This window comes from Neovison vison, chromosome 11 (genome assembly GCF_020171115.1).
Source record: "Neovison vison isolate M4711 chromosome 11, ASM_NN_V1, whole genome shotgun sequence".
NCBI lineage: Eukaryota > Metazoa > Chordata > Mammalia > Carnivora > Mustelidae > Neogale > Neogale vison.
The window spans coordinates 15,124,180-15,148,850 of NC_058101.1; the positions used below are offsets into that span (position 1 = coordinate 15,124,180).

Below are 24,671 nucleotides of genomic sequence, written 5' to 3' on the forward strand. Positions count from 1 at the left end.
AGCAGACAGCATGATGTGGGGCTCAATCCCAGGACTCTGTGATCATGACCTGAGCCAAAGGCAGAGGCTTAACCCACTGAGCCACCCAAGCGCCCCTTGTTCCTCTACTTCTTTCATTCTTATGGTCATTACATCCATTCTGTTTTGCATCTTGATTATAGTTTTTTTTTTTTTTTTTTTTTGGCCTGACTAGTTTTGGGGTCTTTTATCTCTGTGGTAAGGAACTCCCTGATGTCTTCTATGCTTTTTTCAAACTCAGCTAATCTCCATATGATTGGTGTTTTAAATCCTAATTCAGGTATATTATTTATATCTGTTTTAATTAGATCCCTGGCCATGATTCTTCTTGTTCTTTTGGGATGAATTCCTCTGTCTGGGCATTTTGTCCAGGTCTCTGTCTTCTGTGTGCAAAGCCTGTTATGTTTCCTGTTCCCGAAAGTATTGGCTGTATTAAGAAGGGATCCTATACTGTCCAGGGCCTGCTACTTCAGGAAGTGTTTTTAATGTCTGTGGTGGGTGTGTACTCTGCTGTTGTGTTTTGGCCACTCTTCCCCTCAGGTCAGTCCCATTCAGAGTCTCTCCTTGCCTGCAATGGGAAGTATTTGGACTTTGTCCACTGTGTGGTGAGTTTTAACTAGGTGTGTTTTGATCTGCTTATTAAAAGAGGTTGGTTCCTATTTCCACTAGAAATGAGGCTTTGCAACACTCTGTGGTTCGTAGACTTTATGGATGAAGGGTGTTTTTCTGTGGGAGGGGCCTGCTGCTGCTCTGACACTCAGGCACACTGCCCTAATGAAAAAGCACTTGTAGAGCACAGGGGGCAGGGCCTGGTATAAGTGGTTCAAGCCTCCTCTGTGAGCAGGGTGCTGTTCAGTGAACTCTGTACTGATGGGCAGGGGTAAAATTGTCATTAGCCTGCTCTCTCATACTCAGAGAGGGAGTTCCCACCCACTGCTGTTCAAGAAGCCCTCACAAAAGAGTGAACAATCTTCCCTCCTTTGTCCCAGGCTTTGCTTAGATCCCTGCCTTTATGCTGTCTGTGTCTCAGCCATTCGTCCAGCCAGCAGTGCAGCGCTCCTGTGTTGTAATTGGCACCAAAACAGACACTTAGATCAACGGAAAAGAAGAGAAAACCCCAAAATGGACCCACAACTCTATGGTCAACTGATCTTTGACAAAGCAGGAAAAATATCCAATGGAAAAAGACAGTCTCTTCAACAAGTGGTATTTGGAAAACTGGACAACATGTAGAAGAGTGAAACTGGAACAGTTTCTGACACCATACGCACAAAAAATTCAAGATGGATGAAAGATCTAAACGTGAGACAGGAAACCATTAAAATCATACCGGAGAACACAGACAGCAACCTCTTTGACATCATTTGTAGAAACTTCTTACTAGACATGTCTCTGGAGACAAGGGAAACAAAAGCAAAAATGAACTACTGGGACTTCATCAAGTTAAAAAGCTTCTGGAGGTGCCTGGTGGCACAGTCCATTAAGCATCGGATTCTTGGTTTCATCTCAGGTCTTGATCTCAGGGTCACGAGATCAGGTCCTATGTGGGGCTCCAGGCTTAGCTCAGAGTTTACTTAAGACTTTCTCTTCCTCTGCCCCTCAGTCCATGCTCTCTCACTCTCTCAAATAAATGAATAAATCTTTAAAAAAAAAAAAAAAGGAAAAACTTGACAGACTTCCGCACATCAAAGGAAACAATCAACAAAACTAAAAGGCAACCTATGAAATGGAAGAAGATATTTTCAGTGACATATTTGATAAAGTGTTAGCATCCAAAATATATAAAGAACTTACCAAACTCAACACCCAAAAAACAAGTAATCTGGTTAAGAAATGGGCAGAAGGCAGGAACAGACATTTTCTCAAAGACATCCAGATGGCTAACAGACACATGAAAAGATGCTCAACCTCACTCATCATCAAGGAAATATAAATCCAAACTATAAGGAGATATCATCTCACGTCTGTCAGAATGGCTAAAATTAACAACACACCAGGAAACAACAGGTGTTGGAGAGAATGTGGAGAAAGGGAAACACTTTTACACTGTTGGTGGGAATGCAAACTGGTGCAGCCACTATACAAAGCAATATGGAAGTTCCTCAAAAAGTAGAAAATAGAACTACCCTAGGATCCAGCAGTTGCACTACTAGGTATTTACCCTAAGGATATAAAAATACTGATTCAACAGAACACATGCACTCCAATGTTTATAATAGCATTATCAACAATAGCCAAATTATAGAAGGAGTCCAAATGTCCATCAGCTTATGAATGGATAAAGAAGTGGTGTGTGTATATATATATGTATACACATATATGTGTATGTGTATGTATGTATACACATACATATACACGTGTATGTACATATACATATATGTATACACATATATATATATATGCTCCAGTAAAGATCTAGATCCTTACTAATGTCTCCTTTTGTCTCTCTCTGTTTTCAATTGTAGACACTATAATAGTTGGGTAGTAAGTGGTATTTCATTATGACAGTGCAATGTGATAGTTCATATATACTTTTATACACACACATATACATACACTGGAATATTACTCAGCCATCAAAAAGAATGAATTCTTGCCATTTGTAAGGATGTGAATGGAGCTAGTGTACTTTGCTAAATGAAACAAGTCACTCAGAGAAAAACAAATACCATATGTTTTCACTCATAAGTGGAATTTAAGAAACAAAAACAGATGAACATAGGGGAAGGGGGAAAAAAGAGAGGGAGGCAAACCATAAGAACCTCTTAACTATAGAAAACAAACTGAGAGTTGCTGGAGGAGAGGTGGGTGGGAGATGGGCTAAAAGGGTGATAGGTGTTAAGAAGGAAACGTGATGAGCACTGGGGCTGGGTGTTATATGTAAGGATGAATCACTAAATCCTACTTCTAAAACCAAGAATACACTGTATGTTAACTAACTCGATTGAAATAAAACCTTGAAACAAAATAATTATGGTGTGAATGTTTATGTATAATTCTTTGTGTGGACATATAGCTTCTCTTGGATTGATGGCTGGATCATATTGTAGCTGTATATGTAACATGTTTCGAAGCTACCAAGCTGGTTTCTTAAGGGGTTGTACCATTTCATGTTCCTTTTAGCACTGTATGAGAGATCCAGTAAAGATCTAGATCCTTACTAATGTCTCCTTTTGCCTCTCTCTGTTTTCAATTATAGACACTATAATAGTTAGGTAGTGGTATTTCATTATGACAGTGTAATGTGATAGTTCATATAATTCTGTCATCCTAATAGACTGAATTCTTGAAGTCAGGCATTGAGTCATTTATATCTATGTGCCAATTACTTAGCATATTATCTTTCAGGAGTTGGTGCTTCAATAAAATTATTAAATTAAATTGAATTTTTAGTATGTAAAATCATATCTGTTGTAATTTCTCCTTGTATTTTATAGTTCGGTGGAAAAGAATAAATATTTGAATAATTTCAGGGTTGGACTTGTAAATATCTTTCCTTTGACTATTGATCTCAAAATACAAAAGCATTATAATTTTTATTTTATTTTATTTATTTATTTGAGAGAGAGACAGTGAGAGAGAGCATGAGCGAGAAGAAGGTCAGAGGGAAAAGCAGACTCCCTGTGGAGCTGGGAGCCTGATGTGGGACTCGATCCCGGGACTCCAGGATCATGATGGGAGCTGAAGGCAGTCGTCCAACCAACTGAGCCACCCAGGTGCCCCTAATTTTTTATGTTCTTAATTCATTCAAATCTTCACTTCATTCTAGTAAAATTGGTATAAAATTCTGAAACCTACCCACACAGTTTTATTTTTAAAGTTGTAAGTGAATAAAATCCCACTTAGCCCAATCTGCAGTCATGTTTATTTTCTTGAAGATAAATGGGGATTCATAATTATTTAGTTCTTAAAAATTATGTGTGATTAATTATATTTATTCCCTTCCTAGTATAGGGATCAATTACAAATATTTTCTTATTTTATATTTTGTTTAAAATGTTGGCTTTTGCTCTTTCTAAAATTAATCTGTTTTTCCTTCTTTTGAAATGCAAAACATATAATACATACAAGACATCAATAATTGAGAAAGTTCTGAATACATTTTTCTACCAACAATACAGTCTAAATATACTGTTTAAACAGAGTCATTCAGTATTCAAAATATATTGTTAAGTGGAATCATTATTCAATATTTTTTGCTTTTACTACTTCCAAAAATTTTACATATTAACAAAAGTTCTCATTATTGATAAAAGGTTTTCATTTAAAGAAAAGGAACATAATTAATATTGAGGATCACTTTCTGCTATAATATTTGTGCAACACCCTCCCATCCCCTGACCAAAACTTCAAATGTTGAAACCCTAACTCTAAGGTGATGGAATCAGGAGGTACAGCTTTTTGGAGTGATGAGGTCATGAGAGCTGAGCCCTTATGAATGGGACTAGTACCTTTATAAAAGATACCCCTGAGGAGTCTTTTTCCCTTTATGCCATGTGAGGACACAGTGACAAATGGATGTCTATGAACCAGGGTGGGGGGCCCTATCCAGACACCAAATCTGCTGGCAACTTGATGTTGGACTTCTCAGCCTCCAGAACTGTGAGAAAGATCTGCTGTTTATGAGTCACCCAGTCCATGGTATCTTATTAGAGTAGGCTGAGAAGACTAAGACACTTTCTACCCAGGAGAGAAATATGATTTGTTCACAGAAAAAAATAAATTAAATAATTAGAAAGCCAGGCACCATAAAATAAGACCAAACAAAATCGTTAATTTCTGGATGGCAAGAACTGCTTCAACACCTGTGTATCATAAAGATAGACTGAGATATATTTAATCCAACTCTGTTTCTTAAATCTGTACTTCCATATGTACACGTAAACACCTTAATAGAATTTTTAATCACACTTTACAATCCAGTATTTAACATTAAAAGAAGAAAGAAAATTAAAAAGAAGAAATAAAAAGGATTTAAAATAAGTGTTTTGTCTTAATGTAAACATCTGAATTTCTACCATTTTAGAGGAGGTTGTACTGTCTGCTGAGAACACTGTTGTTTTGTTGCCCAAAATACTGCTAGCAGGTGGTAAAGATGAGGATAAGACAGAAAATGGAACACATGCCATTTGAGAAAGAATGGCTTGCTCTATCTAGTTCTAAAAATTATTAAATGGCAATTCTACAATATGTTGTGTTGGAAATTGATAGCCAACTCTACGATGTCCTAAAAAAATAAAGTACATTTTACCAAAAGACTGTAAATATTGGTGTTTATATTCTCTACAACACTAAGCTAGTAATATTTAATAATAATTAATGTTATTACTGAAAGACTTTTACTCCCAAAAGCTGTATAAGCTGGCAAGGTGGATTAGTGACACATGTTCCATTTTTGTTATATTGAGACTTTATAAAATGACATATTCAATTCCTGCCTGAGTTAACTCAGCTCTTCATTTTTCTTTTTTTTAATATGGGTAAAATTGCTTACTATAATGCTTATTGAGTCTTTAAGTACTCAGTTGCTCCCTAATGTCCTGGGATTTTTTTTTTCCCTGCTCAGGAGTTCCTTCAACAAAGCTGACTCATTTCCATTCCAAGTCAAAGTTTACTTAAAGTAGAACTTAAGCAATCTCCTACTTCATGGAAAGTGACCCTAAAATATCTAAAGAGGGAGTGACAAGTTAAATTTCAGTGCTCACCGCTATTTTATAATCTTAATCCGTAGACCAACTGCTCCATATCCTTCATCATCTAGGCTTTTTTTTATTACAATAGTCATAACTCAGCGTTAAATGTTTAAATATAAATATATGAAATGTGACATGTTTTGGGATTAAAGTGACAAAGGATGCAACAGCAACTACGAGAAAGTGTTCTTTAGCAGAATTTTACATATAATGTTATAAACAGAGTAAATTCTAAGAAAGTTGTGGTATTAATTTACAACTTCGACTGGAACAATCTTTAATAGCTGTCAGGTGCTAGGCACTCAACAAATAGTCATCAAATGCCTATCATGCGCCAAGCCTTGTTATGTGTATTCTCAGGATACAACAGCAAACAATGATACGCTGTCTTTAAATAAATTACAGAAGCTCATTCCTACCTAGCTCTTGAATCCATCCCTGAGCAAACATGTACGATTAGTATATGGTGGTAGTAGGAGATGGGATCTGAAATAAATTTAGCTGTAATTAGCATAGTGAACTTCCCTTGTTGCCATGAGTCACTGTGTTGAATGTATTCAAGTAAACTTACTGTCTTCATTATCTATCCTTGACATGGACTTTTTGTTTGGATGATTTTATCCCCAGTGGGATTAGAGTCAGGCCCTCAGTTTCAGCCTGTCCTTTTCATCCAGGATTCAGAAAAACCGCCTGGACAAAGCGGATAGCTTGCTGAGAATTAAGATGTGTCATTCTATCGGACTCTGAATATCGCTGCTACCTAGGCAGTATGACCAACTTAATACAATGGTTTGCTCACCTTCCTGACTCTCACTTCTATTTTGGGTATAGCTCACATTCAGCCTAATTATTTAAAACAAAAAGTGTGAGATCCAAATCTGACCTTCCCTTGTTTTTGTAAATAAAGTTTTTGGAACACAGCCACACCCATTCATTCGCATATGGTCTGGGGTTGTTTTCCTGCTGGGATGGTAGACTTGAGTAGTTGCAATGCAGACCATATGGACCACAAAGCTGGAAATACTTACTGCCTGTCTTTTTCAGAAAAATTTGCTGAGACTTGCTATAAGGCTTCTATTTGAACAGTTGTTAACTATAGACATTATCTCTCTGACAAGTGGATTTGCATTTATTACTACCAATCTAAACATTTTGGTTTTTCGGCCCAACGTCTTTCCATAGTCCCAGCATATCTCCCCAAGAAGCTTACCTGATGTATAACATTAACATGTTTCCTTACTGTTCACCGTGTAATGTTTCCTGATAGCTACTCATAGGCACAGTAATGATAATGACAGTGAGACCAACAAGAGACAAGACCTCTTTTCACAGGCACTTCTCTCTCTTTCACTTCTCTTTGAAACAGAGGACGAATGAATCACCATGTTAGATTTAGAAATCCTTTAACAGAAATAATCTTATTTGTTTGTTACCCTCTGTAGTTGGGTTTCTTTTGTGCTCTTTTTCCTGCACAGATTTGAAACTGAGGATTCCGGAATTTGCACCTGAGGGGTCGCAGTATAAGAGCTTGACTGTTTGGGAAACCAAGGGACTGAGTTTATTTCCCAACTCCACCTCTACACTTGGTTAAACAAATTATCATATTGCATTCTGAAATTGTTGACTATTAAAGTAAGTTCAAAATAAATCACTATGGTATTTTCTAGATGATCAACAACAATGTAATGAGACTGCTTAGCTTTTATTTTACGTGAAATTTTACTTTTTATTTGAAAAATGTAATTTTATATTTTGAATATATAAACAAATAGATTTTGTGTAGGTACGAGTATATGGGACACTTCACAGGCTGCACGTCATCAGTCCGCTGTTGCCACAACCAGGATCATTTGTAATATTGAGCTTCCTCCCAGGCCCGACACACAGTAAAGTGCCACATGGATGAAACAGGTAATAGGAGTGTTCCCTCCATGCTTAAAACCAGACCATCTTTATGGTCAGTGGTGCTTAGGTAGAGCATGTAAGAGTTCCTTTGAAATGCTGATCACATTTTATTTTGATTTTAGCTAAAAAAAACCTAACTTTAGTGTGTTCTATTTTCATGAACTACCCGAGTGATCAAGTATAGCTCAATGAATATCTCTGAAGAGACACACCTTATAAAGACATTGTAAAAAATGTATTTTAATTATTATCTAAATAGTAATCATACAGGAAAACAACTCCATTTCCGAATAGTACTGAGCCTGCAATTAGATGTTTTAGTGGAATCTAAAGTTTTAAAGATAACAGTGCAAATATTCAAAAGTAATTTCAAAAATCAAAGTTATTTTTAAAAGAAAGAAAAAAACAAACAAAGGAATACAAAGAAAAATGCTCAAGTAAAACTGCAAACATTTGTCATGCTATTTGGTATAATAAACAAAATAGTAAGAGTGAAGGATAGCAGACCCTTATTAATAGCATGTATCTTCCAGACCCTATATTTGTCCAGAGCAAATGTAAATTGTACATGGTAAATATAATATTTATATTAAAAATATATTATATCTTGCATATATGATATTTATCTTAATGTATGCAGTACATGACATAATAATAAAATATATTTACCTTATTGCACTGAGAAATAAACTTTGGGATTAAATAAGAAAAAGAGTATCTATGTGTGTATATATGTATGATGTGTTTACTCAGAGAGATAATGGGAAAGGTAGTTATCAAGTTAATAATAATTGGTTTAACCTGAGTTATATGTGTGAAAAGTTTTAATTTTTTCTTTATACTTTTCTATATTGTTAAATATTCTATTGAAAATGATTATTTTTTGAAAATATATTAATTTTATAAGCACAAAAAACTATTCTTTCCCCAAATTGATCTTGCCTTGTCAATAACCACACATTGCTTAAAAGTTTAAAGTTCAGTTTCTTGGTGTGCGTATAATTTCCTTCATGATTTGACTCACTTTGTTTAATGTCATTCTCGGACTCCTCCACCTAAATATAACATATGTGTCAGCAATACCAAAATATTTAAAGATCTCCAAAGGCCATTTCTTTCATGCTTCTATGCATTTGTTGATTGTTTTTCTTAAGGTTTTTTTTTTTTAAGATTTTATTTATTTATTTAACAGACAGAGATCACAAGCAGGCAGACAGGTGGGGGTCGGGGGTGTGGGGGGAAGCAGGCCCCCTGCCAAGCAGAAAGCCCGATGCAGGGCTCAATCTCAGGACCCTGAGATCATGACCTGAGCCAAAGGCAAGGGCTCAACCCACTGAGCCACCAAGGCATCCCTGTTTTCCTTAAGTTTTATCCTCCATTTAATTATCCATCAAGCCAGTGCTGGAGCAATATTGTCTAGACAATTCAAACCAAGTAAAAGACAATCCAGAGCCCAGTAGTACCTAATCAGGCCAAATACAGAAAATGATATTGACTCTTAAATGTCCCCATTTCTTCAGTTGTATATTGCTATATGTCTCTTATTCTTCAAGCCTAAATTCTGGAGATTAGATCTAATTCAAAATCAGAACTTTTTTTTTTTCTTCTCTTTGGTCTGGTGTCTCTGTGAGGTGATAGCCAAAAGGACAAAACAGACACAAAAGCAACCTCTTTTGAGGACATGCTGATAACTTGTTTCCCTTTGAGTTGACAATCTCCTGTCCTGTCCATCCTTATTAATCTCCTTAGTTCAATTAATTTGAACACCCCTCTGTGTTTAAACAGCAATATGCAGTATATTGAACCATTAAATTTTATCTATCAGGACATAATGCATTTATAAAATACAATATTTCTGGAATCAGAGATGTGTCAATATGAACAGAAAGGCGTTTTAGTGTTATGAAATAGTTTGATAATAAAATTTTTAATTTTGTAGTTCATATAAAATAATGCTATATTTTACAATCAATAGCATCTTAGAATTGATTATATGTGTGTGAGAGAGAGTGTGTGTGTGTTTTTGTCAAGTCCTATAGAATATTAACTTAATAAGAGTGAACACTGTGTCCCTGGTATACTTGGCACCTACTAACCATCTAATAATCATTAGTAAAATTATTAAATAAAATGCCATCTACAGCAACATATGTGGATGCATGTGGTCTCATGGGAATGCCAAGTGCCTATACTTGAATAGTCTAGTAAAACCTGGAATGTGTTCCAAGATCTATATCTCAGGAGTATATGCCCATCTCCAAAGCTGAGTATAAGCAGAAGATAAGCTCAGCCTAAAAATTCTGATTGGGGATGCTAGTGAGAATGAGAGAAAACTCTAGTTAATCTAAATTCATTTATACCAAAAATTTTGCAAAAAATGCATGATCAGTATTCCCAGGAAGTATAAGTACATGGTCTTTTTGCAGTTGTGTAGAAAGTGCTGTATTGTGAAGTTAGCATCTTTGGTTAGCATAGCAGTAATGTCTCCATTTCTTTCTTTTTTTCGCTTTTCCTTTTCTCTACTTCTGTCTCTTTGTGAGTTTCATAAAGACCTCTCAGTCCATGAGTTGGTGTGCTGATGTGAGTTGCAGGATGAATAATGGTCCCCCAAGACATCAATACCGGGATCCCCACAACTTAAGAATATATTTCCTTGCATGGTAAAAAGAACTTTGCAGATATGATTAAGATTCAGGACCTGGCGATGCAGAGATTATTTTAGATTATCTGGGTGCAACGAATATAATTCAAGTGGGCATGTGAGAAGGAAGTGAAGGCAGGGTTGACTACAGAAGAAGAGGCTCAGAGAGAGAAAGGTCAGGAGGGAAGGAGAGACTGGAGTGATCTCGCCGCAAGCTTAGGAAGTAGGTGACCTCTAGAAACTGGAAGAAACAAGGAACAAATTCTTCCTTGCAATCGCCAAAAGGAAGCAGCCCTGCAGACAATTTAATTTTAACCCTTGCTTGCTTAAGACTTCTGACCTCCAGAACAGTTTTAAGCCACTAAATTTGTGATATTTCCTATAGCAGCAATAAGTAAGCTAATAGAATGTGCTACCCAGTTCAGTTTTTAGCTCTCTTCTAACTCGACTTCCTTAGGAGATTTCATCTTTGCCTTAAATTGTAGTCACTATCTATAAACAGCTGATGCCCAAATTCTTTCTCTGATGAAACATCTCTATCCCGATCTTACATATGCAATTTTAATCCAAAAGCCTTCATTCAAGGCGGATTCTAGAATGTTAGACCATTTCCTCACAAATTACATTTAATCAAGCACCAAATCTAAGATCCCACATCTCAACTGTTCGTAATTTATTTATTTTAAGCCCACCTCTTCTCTCACAGCACCGTAGTGACAAAATCTATCATGTGGCCGTATTGTTGTAAGAGTGACATTTTTGGAACACATTTAATTATGTCAATTCTCGGCTTCTAATTTTTTTCTCTTTCTAATTTTTAAGAGAGCCTTTAATTAATAATATAAATCATATCTATTTGGTAGGATACATATATTCCTTCATCGCTTTATAGTCTTATCTCAATATGGAACAATCTCCACATTTGTTTTTAAAGGATGTTGATTGTTTCAGGCCAATTATTTAGAGACTGTCCTTCATTCTGGGCATGTGTGACTGTTTCCTCACGGAACTATTAGCCTTGTTCTTTCATCTCCTGTATTTCCTGTAAGTGATTCTCGGGCTTTGGGGCTAGAATAGATGCAGATTATACATTTTAGGGATTGATATTTCCTAGGTGACTTAGGCTACTTAATATTGTACTATACCAGGAATATCATGGTGTAGGGATGCAATTTGAACGATCCTGAATTTGAAGGTGCATTTTTCAAATTTATAATGTACAATTAATATGTGGAGTGATAATAGGCATCTTGTCTATATCTTGTTTTCTAAAACAGTTTCATGTCATGATTTTAGCATCTACCAATTATATACAATCAAGTGGATTATATCATGGAGTATTATAAAGATGGTGATTTTTTTTTCAAAATTTTATTTATTTGAGAGAGAGAGAGAGAGAGAGGAAGAGCATGAGGGGGGGAGGGTCAGAGGGGGAAGCGGAATCCCTGCTGAGCAGGGACCCCCCCATGTGGGACTCCATCTTGGGACTCCAGGATCATGACCTGAGCTGAAGGCAGTCACTTAACCAACTAAGCCATCCAGGAGCCCATACATGGTGATTTTTAAATTCTATCACTTATTAGTTCTCATTCTTCTGTAAATAGCTATAATATATATTATATGTATATAATGTATATATAATATATATTCAATCTGTTACCATCAAAATAACATATTCCTTTTCTGCTTATATCAAAATCTGCTACTTACCACTAAAATAATTGACTGTTATTGATAATTTAAGAACATCTTTACAGTTCTAGGATGCTTTGATCTCATGAGATACGCTAAAATCAATAATTTTAACAAAGGAGAGTATTTATAATTTTTCTATGTTACAGAGAAAAAGGGTACTATCTAAGCACTTACACTGCATGAAATCACTATTCTAAGGAATTCTCATGTATTCTTTTTCCAGTCAATCTTCAAAATACACTATGTCTCTTGCAGCTTTGTTCACCAACCTTTACCTACCATCTCATTTTACAGATTAGAAAATTCATACCCTGAAAGGCTAATTAAGCTTCCCAAGAATACATAATTAGTAAAAGATGAGCAGTATATAAACTCAGATATTTAAATTCCTGTCCACCACAGTGCCTCTCTGAAGTTCTAGTTACCTTTATTTCACTGTTATGATTCAAAACAGTGACCATGTTAGTCTGGATTCTCCAGAGAAACAGAACCAATAGTGTGTGTGTGTGTGTGTGTGTGTGTAGAGCAGCAGGGGTGTGGGGTGAGGGATTTTAATTTTAAGCAATTGTCTTTTTTTTCACATTGAAATAAATATCCACATTTAAGTTCATTGATTTTTTTGTTGTTGTTCATTTTTTTTTCTGGTTGTGTTGTTTATGGATACATTAAACTTTCTGTTTGTGCATTCATCAATGATGTGCTTAACATTTATTAAAAAGTATGATGTATTTAAACTAGGTTGTCTAGAAATTATAATGGTTAAAAAAATAGAAATTATAACAGTCGTAGGTTAATGGCTTCAAATTTTAATCCAGAGATTAAAATTGGATTAAAAATCCAGATCTTTACTGATGGCCCTCCTTGCTGGTTTTGTGCACACCTTGTTAGATCTTAAAAATAATTTTACGGTAAATCTTATGGACAGCAATAGTGTTCTTCCATGAGAGTGAAAATATTGTGCTGCAGAAAAATATTTGACTGAACCCGATTCTCAAGGAAGCACTCTGGGTCCTAGAATGCTAAATATCAGAAAGGCATTTATTGGACATTCTGAGAAAAGCAAGTGGTAAGCTTTCTGGCCTATAGTTCAGGTACCACTTCATTCATCCTGACCTATTCCAATTATTCCCTCATTTTATTCTTTTTACACCTACTACATTCTGGGTAATTTTGTATTTATTCTTTAATTCTATACGTTTGACCCTCAAAATTGTGGCTGAGACTCAGCCCTTCAGCGGCTACTTGTTTTAGGTAGAAGCCTAGCTCTTTAAGATATAATTTCAAGTGGCAGATTAATTGACTAGTGTTATATTGGGTCCATTCCGATCCGTTGCTTGTATGCTTTGGGACAAGACTTTTCTAAAGATAATGTAACACTCCATGTGGATTGGCAACAATAGGAAAGGGATCATTTGGCCATACATATGACATCTACACCAGAAACTCATACCTTTAATGTGTTTTTAGAAGCCACTGATAACTTTTCAAAATTCTATAAGCTTTAATGATTTGATTAGAAGCTTTCGTACTATTTAGAAACAGTGATTGATTATCCTACTGATCGTGAGAAGCATGGAAAGAGCAGAGTGACTTTTTTCTTTATATTATTGTTATTAAAAAATGATATAAGAAAAGTCCTATGGCTCATGGTAAATTTGTATCTATTATTGAAAAGGACCCAGTGGCCTTACCTGTTTAGCTTTGCCTCTGACCTTCAGTATATCCTAGAGTTTCAGAGAATGTTCTTTCACTAAAAATGAATGAAACCAAAGCAGAGAACTTCAAGGAAGAACTCGCGCCTCAGGGGATAAGCCTGTACACGGATTAGCATGACTGGAAGTTGAACAAAGGGGCAGCCGCAAGCTTTCCCCTGACCTTTTCCCTTCACTCAGTGGCATTTATATGAGCTTAGACTGCAAGTATTTTCGAGATGGCAGAAAGCAGATCTGGACAGTTCAAACTATGCTGATTCTTTTTTGCTCCAGAGAAATGTATCAAGTTATTTTTTTCTCTTTTTTTTCCCCTTGACTCCTGACGTAACTAAAAAAAAAAAGAAAAAAAGGAAGAAGGAAGGAAGGAAAGAATGAAGGAAGGAAGGAACAAAGGAAAGAAGGAAGGAAGGAAGGAAGGGAAAAAGAAGAAAGAAATCAACTGTCTCAAGGTAAATTAAGTTAATATAAATTTAATTCTGTTGATCTTATGAGGAGGAAATTCTTCATGCCAACATGTAGGGAGAAAAATTTAGGGAGCACTAGGACAAAAATAATTAAAATGAAAACCACCTCTGTATTCAGTAATGACATTTCCAATAACCCATTTTTACTGTTTTTCTTTTTCTTTTTCTTTCTTTCTTTCTTTTTTTTTTTTTTTTTTTTTTGTATAGGTATTATACTTGTGCAGTAAGAAGAAAATGTTAATGGTAGCAAAACTAACCTATGAAGAGTTATTCTCATATGCTAGCATTTGTGTTGAGCTTATTAATTCCTGGAAACTTCCCTAGCATTTGTTTTTAACTTTTTGACAATTGTTTCTACTAAAGCAAAATTAAAGTATACATAAACACACAGATTATAATACCTACCCACCCACACACATGCAAAACCATTGACCTTGATGTACCAAAAGACAAAAAGTCTCTGTACCAAATGTTATTGCTGCCCCATCCCAAATATTCTCACCCAACTGACATCACTGGTAGTTTAAGTTGATACTTTCCAGCCTACTCTCCGCTTTTCATTTAAACCCTTTTTTCATCTTATCTTCTGAGGATTTTTTTTACCACTCAGCTGAGGTATGATTGACATGTAAAAGGTCATACAAATATAATGTATGTAATTTCTTGAGTTTGGAAATAAATATACCCCCAAGAAACCATCAATCACCACTACCAAGACCATATACATATCCATTACCTCCCAAAGTTTCTTCCCTTCCCCTCGTTATTATTATGATTATCATTATTTCTGTGTGTGTAGGTGGTAAGAATACAAAATGGAAGAACTACGCTCTTAGTAAACTTTAAGAATATAATACATTATTGTTGAGGACTTTGTTGGTGACTGAGAACTCGCTTGGATAGAGTTAGGGACAACTTGTAAATTTTAGGGAGCTGGTGTTCCTCAATTAACCATCAAATGGTGAGGACTGGGGTCATCAATGAGTCAGTGCAAGATCTCCCTTCTTCTGGAGGAGTGACTCTGAATCTTGTTCCATAGTTTCGCAGAGGGTCCTTAGAGGACTGAGTCAGAACCCTAAAACAGCAGTTATATTAACCCAAGTTTATATTCCCTGCCTCACACTCCCTGAGTTGCAATTCCTGAGACCACCTCTCATATATATTACCTGTACCCGAGTTTTTATCTCTAAGTATGTGTTTACAGTAATCGAAACTGACGTAGTGGAAGAAACAAATAAAAGTTGTTCATTTAAGTTACTTCTATTGTTGAAAATGTCAATGATAAAATAGGAAACTTGGTGAAATTGAATTCTGACAGGATTGTAAAATGACCAAAATATACTGATTTTTAGTTTAATTATTTTACATTTGTAGATCAAAAGACTCCTATGACACATGCAACTATATTAAAGCTCTCTAAGTAAAAATATTTTAAGTGAATTATACACTTATATTTTTAGTGATGTAGAATAAAATATAATTCTACAATTATAAAATAATTGGAAATTCTTTCTAATTAATTTTTTTTAAGTTTTTATTTATTTACTTCACAGACAGAGATCACAAGTAGGCAGAGAGGCAGGCAGAGAGACAGGAGGAAGCAGACTCCCTGCTAAGTAGAGAGCCCAGTGCGGGGCTCAATCCCAGGACCCTGAAATCATGACCTGAGCTGAAGGCAGAGGCTTAACCCACTGAGCCACCCAGGCACCCCTCCCTCTAGTTAATTTTAATTTCAACTGTTCATATTTATAAGTTGTCCAAAAAAAGGAAAAAATTCTAGTCAATATATTTATCACTGTTATAGCTAATATCTTCTCTGTTGAAAATCTGTGTTTCATTTGATCTTCAAAGTTACTTAACTATCTTCAAATGAATTCTGTTCTAAGTAAATTTTATTTTAGTTCTTCTCTTCTTGCCGTACAGAATAAAGCACTTCCTTAAGGGGGAAGAGAATTGAAGTGATTCACACTACCTGCCTTAAAATAAATTTATCTTTATTTCCTTTTAAATTAAATGTGGATATTTATTATATCCATAATACAAGATCACTTACAATACATTAGAGTCAGATTGTGCATTCAGGGTTGCCCATAGCCCAGCTCATTTTGAGTAAGTGTAAACAGTAATACCCATACTTTTTATTGGCTAATGCTAATCTGTCATCAGCATCCTCATATAAACTCACCATTGCCACAGCATCTGTTCCATCACACAATGTTCTATTTCTGTGTCTCGCACATTTCACTAGAGAGGAACAAATATACTATTTTAAAATAAGTTGCCAGTGTTTCTAAATGAGAGCTCAAATCATCTTGCCAGATATGTACGTGACAGAACAGAAATAAACTATGACTTGTGATTTTATAAAGAGTATAAAAAATGGGTTAATTGTTTCATTTATATTTAAATATTAAGATTATACAATTAAGTAATTGGAGCACAGGTTTATGCTCTGCTTTTCATCTTTCTTTCCTAGTATGTGTAACTTAGTCTTCGTTTTGAATTGTAAATCTATTAATAAATAGCGCAAAAGTGTGACAAATCTTTTTGAATCTTGGTAGATTCAACATAGTCAATTTTCTATGCCAAATACTTCTCCTGGGACACAGTGAGTTAGAACTGAAACACGAACTCATTGATCTATTCATCCATTCATTCATTCAGTGTTAACTGATCATACTATGTGCAGGGACACAGGAATAAAATAAATCTTCAAAAAGCAGTGGCAGAAATGTACCTGCTTTCAGGAAACTTATTCTAACAGAAGAAGGTGGAGAATAAGAAAATAAAATATTTAATATATATCAGGCGGCATAAGTGTTGTGAAGGGAAATAAAGGAGGATACGGGGATAAAAGTTGCAAAACAGGGTGTTACTTTAGAAAAAGTGATTTGGGAAAAGGCTTCTGATTAAGTGGAAAGTGTCTCAAGTGAAGTTAATAATTAAAGTCAAAGATTAAGGAAATGTGTAGTTATTTATTCTCTTGTAGAAAAGCTGATTATAAAACATCTTGAATTGTTAAAAGAAAGTAATACACTTGTGGCAAAAGCTAGTTAGAGAAACCATGAGAATCAACAAGACCAAGATTTTGCAATCCCAAAGCAGAGTAAGAAAATCTCAAACAGGCCAGTCCCTAGGAAGGCTTTCTACTGTGCTTCCCTACAAGCATGTATTTTGATGCAAACCCTATACATAGCTTACACAACTTAATGGAGGGGAGACTGCTTTTTCTTTGTTTGAGAAGTACAGCATAAATTATTACCCTGATGTTAAATTATTCTTCTAACTGCTTTACAACTATTTGAGAACATTTTGCATGAGAAAAAAATACGTCCAAATATAAATGAAGGCCACCCAATGTGTGAAGGTAGCAACATTTTGTGGCACATGGTGTGTGTCTCAAAGAAAGAAAAGACATGACAAAATTTCTTTTAATCATGTTTTTATTCACAAAAGACTAATTTATTTAAACAGTATTCACTTCAAACTAAGTAGATATGCCATAGGACTAAGAGCTTCAAGTTTTTATTGTTGTTCACAGAATATAAAGTACTGCCATTATTTCATTATATGTATATTTTAATTTTAAGAAGGCTAAAAAGAGTTTTGAATGTGTAGAACGTAAATTATCAGAGAACCATGTTATATTTAAACTAGATTTTCGATAATACTCGATGTAAGCTTCTGAACAAATCAATAAGTGGGTAAATCAATGGAAATATTTGAGTAAATACAGCCTCTTACTCTGATGTTGAGATAGGATCTTTTCTTTCATCAAGCTTAGAATTTAGTTGTACCAATAACACCTATTAAAATAATGGGGAAGTACTAAATAAGTCAATGTTATTAAGACTGATTTTGCATATTATCTGATGGTATGTGCAGTTCATGGTGAAAATCATACAGGGTCTAGGGTCAAAAAACATGGATTCTTACTCAATCACTGAGATTCCCTAACAGGGTAATTTTGAGTTTCAGTGTGTTCATTTCTAATTAATCAACTATGCCGGATCCCTGATGGTTCAATTGGTAAGCATCTGTCTTCAACTCAAGTCGTGATTCCAGGTCCTAGAATCCATGATTCTAGGTCCTGGGATCTAGTCCCACATCTGGCTCCTTGCTCAATGGGGATCCTGCCCTCCCCCCTCCATTTGTGCTCTCTGTCTCTCTCTTTCTTTCCCTCTCTGACAAATAAAAGAATAAAATCTTTAAGAAAAAATAATCAACTATGCAAAACTTCTCAAACTGAAGGGAGGCAGAGAGAGAAAGGAAGAGAGGCTCAAATGAAGCAATGCATGTGAAAGGTACCAAAAGTGGTTTTGGTTTTAAAAACCATTAACACAGTATTCAGAAGGATAGTTTTATTGACTCTCTAACTTTTTACTGAATAGATTTTTATTGAGCCCCAATTATATGGCAGGCACTGTTCTGGGTGCTGGACATATAGCACAGAATAGACTAGTCCTCTGCTTCAGGCAAGCTTATATTCTAGGGGAGGGAATAGAAAATGAACAAACAGCATACCAAATATCAGATACGGTCATAAACACTGGAAAAAATAAAGCAAAATGAGGGGATGCAGAGTGACAGCCTTTGGGGAGAGCTATTCTATTTTATTCTGTTTTAAAGTTTTATTTATTTATTTTAGAGAGACAGAGAGAAAGAGCATGCAAGTGAGTGGTGGGAAGGGCAAAGGGAGGGAATCTCAAGCAGACTCCCTGATGAGTGCAGAGGTGATGTGGGGCTCAGTCCCACCACCCATGAGATCATGACCTGGCCCCTAACCAAGAGTCGGTTGCACCACCCACTGGGCCACCCAGGCACCCCGGGAAAACTATTTTAAACAGGCCCATCAGGGACATCCTTTCTGAGAGATGTCACATGATAAAAGACATGCATGAAAAAAGAGTGAAAACAATGAAAGTTTTTAGGGTAAGAGAGTTTCAGGAAAATGAACCAAATAAATGTAGGCACCGTGGGGGTAATAAACTCTGTGTATTGAAAAAAAGAGTGAGAAGGACAGAGTGAGTGAGGGGCAGTATTAGAGAAGGGAGGACCGGAGCGTTGTGGAGGAGGACCCCAAATGGGAAGGAAGACGAGGATAATCAGAGAAGACAGAATTAAGAACTTTACCAGGATCTGGAAGGAAAGTTGAGGTTTGCGTAGAGAAAGAGAAGAAGGCAGGGCATTTATGATGAGGGAAACATGGAAAAGGAACTGAGTAAAATAAAACATTAAAATATTGAGGAATTGGGATCATAATGGGGACTGCAATGGGATCGTGAGCCAAAGCAACAGTTTTAGAAGCAAACAGCCATAAAACAGCTCCCCACCTTTTTTTTAAAGATTTTATTTATTTATTTGACAGGCAGAGATCACAAGTAGGCAGAGAGGCAGGCAGAGAGGGAGAGGGAAGCAGGCTCCCTGCTGAGCAGAGAGCCCGATGCAGGGATCGATCCCAGGACCCTGAGATCATGACCTGAACTGAAGGCAGCGACTTAATCCACTGAGCCCTCAGGCGGCCCCCAAACAGCCCTTGGATGTAAAAATTATTTGGCAATGATAAAAAGGGTGGTTTGAAATGATGAGTATCTGACGTCAGAGATACCCACAGATGATATATAGCCCAAGTAGGCTAACTGATCTAAGAAATGACCCACTAAATCTCACTGGGTTTGCACTAGTACTTTATTTCTTACTGAAATCACAAAGAGGTCAGACCCTCATGGGAGTGCCACTCTACACGGCCATCCAGATCCCCACGGTCCTGCCACAGGGTGGCTTCACGCGCCTCCACGTCCTTGAATTTCTCTCCTTTCAGCCCACTGATGGAAAGGACATAGCCTGGGGTTCAAGGTCCGTTCCTCTCTATTCTGGGAAGAGGAACTGATTGCTTCATATTCAATGAGCTGAACCTAAATGGCCACATGTCACTGTCACTAAAAAGGAGCGTAGAAAACACAGTCCAGTTGTATTATCAGGAAGAAAAACAAAATGGAGAAAATATAGTCAGAGACTCATAGACATTAGATATAAGTAAATAGCACAAAGAAATGTGGTCAAAAAGAATATACATATTAGAAAGAAGAATAGCATATATAAAGTAAATAGCACAAAGAAAACCACCCAATATCATAGATGCTCTCTCTCTTTTTTTTTTTTTTTTAAAGATTTTATTTATTTATTTATTTGACAGAGAGAGATCACAAGCAGGCAGAGAGGCAGGCAGAGAGAGAGAGAGAGGAGGAAGCAGGCTCCCTGCTGAGCAGAGTGCCCGATGCGGGACTCGATCCCAGGACCCTGAGATCATGACCTGAGCCGAAGGCAGTGGCTTAAACCACTGAGCTACCCAGGTGCCGATGCTCTCTCTCTTATTTCAATATTCTTATTAAAATAAATACGAAAAATTATCATCAAAAAGTTATTTGATAAATATCATTAGGGCCAACTCTTCATAACAAATGCTCTATTTTTTATTAAAATATTACCTTTAGAGTTGAATTTCATATTTTCTGGTTTTCTACCCACTCTTAGAGTTGGGGTCTGTGGCATTTCAATAATGGGATTATTTTTAATCATTTATTTTTTCCCATGTTCCCTAAGTGAATAATGCTAGTTCATTATGTCCTCATTCTAAAATGCAATATGTGTATGCATCTGTGTGATTTTTATTTATTGAAAAACTGTTTTATTCTTATCAATTAGAAACAAAGAGAGCTTAAAATGAGGTTTTCCTCTAAGGTAGAGATAAAAACAGCAGCTTGGTATCTGGAACTATTTGGAAGCATGAATGAAAACAAAACTTTAAAATATAAAATAATATTCTTTAAAGATAATGTAATAATTGTCAACTTATCCAAAATGGTTGTTAAAATCATATATGGCCTTACAAATCTGACCTGTGGGCTGTGGCTTACAAAGACCCATGAAAGTCGATCAATTTCCCAGTGCTTTAAATATCTGTGTAGTAGTGGTGGTGGTAGTAATAGTATCATTAATTATAATAAAACAATTATATTTTTAAAGTATAGTAGGTAGCAATTCTCTTAATCAAGGAGACACGACACAATATTATTGTTGACTGAATTCAGGTGTAGCATGAATTAAATCTACATGTGTGAAATAACTAGTAGCTTTATATCAGATCTAAAATCCTCTTAATATTCTCTCATATTTATGTTTTCTCCATCTCTCTTCTGCTATTATCGGTGTCTAAAATCTGACTAGACCTTATCATTCAAAAACGTTAATTTCTGATATAAACAGATGCTGTAATGACAGTGCTTGTGGAAAACAGTGGTTTTTTAAAGTATTTTTCCTCATATATCCCCCGTAAGAATTTGGAATAACACAAATGTTTTTAAGAAAGTTACCAGTTTATGACCTAGTGGTAACAGTTTAAAATAGCTAAGCATTTGAAGATTTTATGCATTAAATACTGACATTAAAAATGGACAGATTATGTCAACTTTTTAAATTCTATCCAATGAGACCTAAGTATCATAATGATTGGATACAAAACATTGATAATTTAAAAAAATACACCAACAAGTATAATATTGCATCATTTTTACTTCTTTAAATCATATTTATTCCCAATTCTTTCACCAGATTTTATTCAAATATGTACAACACATTCAAGTCTTTGTTGAAAGCCTTCTATTGTTTCTCTACAATAAAATACATATATTTAAACTGAAAATTATTGTTAAAATTTCCTATAAACATAAGACAGTAAAAAGTATTTTACTATTATATAAATGTAATGAGCAGTTCGTCAAAGATATTCTATCATGTATCCATGGATGAGTATTATTTATTGTGTGAATAATGTGGAGTTGAACATTCATTCCATACTTTTGTTTTAAAAAAAAATAGGTCTAAAAAAAAAATAGGTCTAAGCATGAAGAAACTATGTTCATATAAGTAAAGAGATTTGAACAGACTTGTTATAAGCCCATAACTAAATCTTTGAACCTTTTCCGAGTTTTGTGCAAAAATCTCAGGCTGATTTCCCTTTTAAAAAAATTTCATCATCTGTCATCTGATAACTAAATTTGGTTCTCCTTCAGCTCTGTTAAAAATTATGAATTGTGAACTACCTGGAAAACTGTTTATTTTCTAGTCATTAGAATCATTCATTTTCTCAACTTTAGCACCAAAATCTAGTTTCTCCTCTATATATATGTGGGGGGGGTGGGGGGGTAAAGCGGAAGAGAGAAAGAGAGAGAGAGGGAATGAGATGAGGGAAACACTGGAGAATTTTACATCCTGGAACAACATATCATAATTAGCCTTAAGATGGGTGAGAAGTATTCCTTTTTAATATAAAGTTTAGATAAACATACTAGAGAAAGGAGATGTAGGAAAGAAACTGCTTCACCCAGGAACATTATCAGTCTTCAGAAAGAATCCATATGGAAGTAAGGATCAGGAAATTAATTTTCTTAAAACCATCTGTGCTTGTATCTTATAACCCCAGGCTATGTATACCCCAGTTGGAAGACAACTGGTGTAAGGAGTCTGTCTGCAAACTGGAGACAATCCCTTGGAGAATTTGAACATGCAGACTGACAGTTTCCTTCCTTAGTCCCTTTTTTGGGAGGGGGGGGGTCACTTGTCACAGGCATGGGATATGTCCTATGTAAAGAGTAGAAGTTCCACATCCTAGAATGACTGACAATGCCACACTTAATCTTATATTTGCCTAAGCATTTTCCAACTTAATGAAGTTTGCATGTACACAGCTGAATGGACTTACACACTATATGTTTTGTAGTTTTAATAGTGTAATACTCACAAAATGGACAAGTGAACTACAAAGATTTCTGCCAAATAAACATGTATTAAAGATAATATATGATGAATAATCCAAACATGAACAAACATCAAAAAATGGCAGAAATCACTTTCAATCTTCTGGTAGAGCACACTGCAAAATACAAACTATGATTGTGTAAACTGACATGACAAAAGGAAGCCAAAAAATATCTAAATCTTGAAAAGACAATGTGAATATACATATTCTTAATGAAATCATTAAAAAAAGTTTTATCATTTTTCACACCTCTGTATTTGGTTGTGGCTTATAATGTACATACTTGCACTAGTTAAGAAGTATGTATACATAATTTACCAGTAAATAAATGTATTTTGGAATATTTGTCCAAAAATGTTTTAATGATGAAATGTGTGTTATCAAAAAATTAGGGGGACCATACTCACCTTCGTAGCACATACACCAAAATTGGAACAATACACAGATTAGCATAACCCTTGCACAAGAGTGACATACAAATTTATGAAGTGTTTTATATTAAAAAATAAAAAATTGGAGGTACCACTGGTCTAGAGAAAGTACTAGAGTTAACTTTCTAATGTAAAAAGAACAATAACTTAGTAGCTACCTATCTAGAAATTTTGTCAGCTTTATTTCTTCTCAATATTTTGCACTAAATGGCAAATATACAAGAAGCAGTGAGGTTTGGGAACAGTCTATTTCCAATGATGCCTATGAAAACATAATTACGCTATTCTATCTGTGTAAATAGAGTCATGATACTATTATCATTATGCCAATGATAATAGTGTCAATGACATAATTTATATGTAAATAAATAAAGACAAAGATTTTTTGGAACAGTAGCATATAAAGATTGGAAAAAGACATGTAATTAGACACAATTTTCTTGTAAGGTGAGTCATTTCCCTGCAACATTCTTACTCAATATAAATTCCAACAGAACTTCCAGAATATTTGAGTCATGACCTGAACACTGCTTTGTCTGAAGCTGGTATTCCTACCACAGAGAAGCACAGGTCTCTGAAGAAAAAAAAAGTCAGTCTCTGCCAATTTTACAAGTTGGCCATAGCTATAATCATCAATTCCTTCACAGATACAGAGTTTGCATATAAGATTTTTTGTGTGTGTATGTGTCCTATAGCTCTGGGCAGGTATTCAATTTAGTGAATATGCTTTAGGTTAACAAACATGGAACAAATAATATTTAACTGCTGACCAAATTTTAGAAGATGTATGATTTGAAATACCATTGTGCTTTAATGTAATCAATGGGTAACATCTAGTTCCTTATTTCAGATGTAAGAATTACAATCAGACAGAAAGAATACAAAGTGCTAACAACTCAAAGCAAAATTCATACAGCTTAGAACACAAAACCACCTAGAAAAGAACCAGAATGAATAAATGAATTTGTCTATATAAATTAGCAATTCTCAGGCTATGACATGTGAATAGACTGGACTCTAAGACTGAGACTGAAACTGACTTGAAAACAATGAAAAATCCAGTTCTATAAATGGCTATAGGAAAAAAATTAAATTGTGAAAACAGCTTTTTATTAGACATTGAGCTTTTTCAGCTACACATGTAAATACAATTACAGCAATTTTATCAGTAGTTGTGCGCAAACTTGAATAGTAATTGTATACATGTACACAGTTTCATTAGAATTTAATGCTTATCTTTCCAAATATGTTAAGTAAAATTTAACTGTTTTTAGTTGAATAAAACAAAATAATG

At 35.2% G+C, this 24,671-nt stretch overlaps 1 long non-coding RNA gene and 1 other non-coding gene across 2 annotated transcripts in view; both read left to right on the top strand.

Moving 5' to 3' along the window:
• The window catches only part of LOC122889224, a 60,859-nt gene extending 53,657 nt beyond the window's left edge, over nt 1-7,202 (top strand). Inside the window, exon 3 of the long non-coding RNA XR_006380855.1 lies at nt 7,187-7,202. This is a non-coding gene — a long non-coding RNA (uncharacterized LOC122889224). The remainder of the gene's footprint in view (nt 1-7,186) is intronic.
• A 16,143-nt stretch (nt 7,203-23,345) lies between these two features.
• LOC122890746 lies at nt 23,346-23,449 on the top strand. The gene has a single exon (XR_006381174.1). It is a non-coding gene; the product is annotated as a U6 spliceosomal RNA (small nuclear RNA).
• Nucleotides 23,450-24,671: the final 1,222 nt, after the last annotated feature.